This window comes from Galeopterus variegatus, unplaced genomic scaffold (genome assembly GCF_000696425.1).
Source record: "Galeopterus variegatus unplaced genomic scaffold, G_variegatus-3.0.2 Scaffold7394, whole genome shotgun sequence".
NCBI lineage: Eukaryota > Metazoa > Chordata > Mammalia > Dermoptera > Cynocephalidae > Galeopterus > Galeopterus variegatus.
In genome coordinates this window covers 45,731-46,379 of record NW_007733505.1, presented here as the reverse complement: position 1 = coordinate 46,379, position 649 = coordinate 45,731, and positions in this window count along the sequence as shown.

Below are 649 nucleotides of genomic sequence, written 5' to 3'. Positions count from 1 at the left end.
ACCTGGAAATCAGTAAGAACTATAAATTAGAGCTTTGTTTTATCCAGAGAGCTGCTGTAAGACCTTAACCAGCATGTTCTCACCCAGAGGGATGTGTGGCAGAACACTGGGGCCAGACTTCATGCCCCGTAGGTTACAGATACTGAGGGATGACTTGGTCATAGGCACTGTGCTCAATTCTGCATGTTTTCCTTTGTTTAATTCTCACAACAGCACTGTGAGATCAGTTCATAGAGGACAGGAGATTTTATTAACCTCCTGGAGACCAAATAGCAACCTAGGTCCATCTGACTCCTAAATCTTTGTTCTTAACCATTGCACTAAATATTCTTCCTACAGCAGCACAAAATGGGAGGACAGATCCCGGACTAGAAAAACTGGCAGGTTTCAAGTAACTGAGAGCAGACAACACAGTGTGGCAAGAGTCCAGGGACTGGTACTAGAACTGAGCACATGTGGCCTACAAAAGAAATGCAAACAGACGCTGAGGTAGACCTTATGTGTGCCCAGTTAGCAGAAGAGCAAGCTCTAGGGAGCCAGGAGGCAGCAGCTAGTATTCAGTGCCTCTGACTGATGGACATGGCATAGCAATGGGACACTAGCACCGGCAGTATTAGAGCAGTGCCTGCCAGCCGTCAGCAGGAACCTG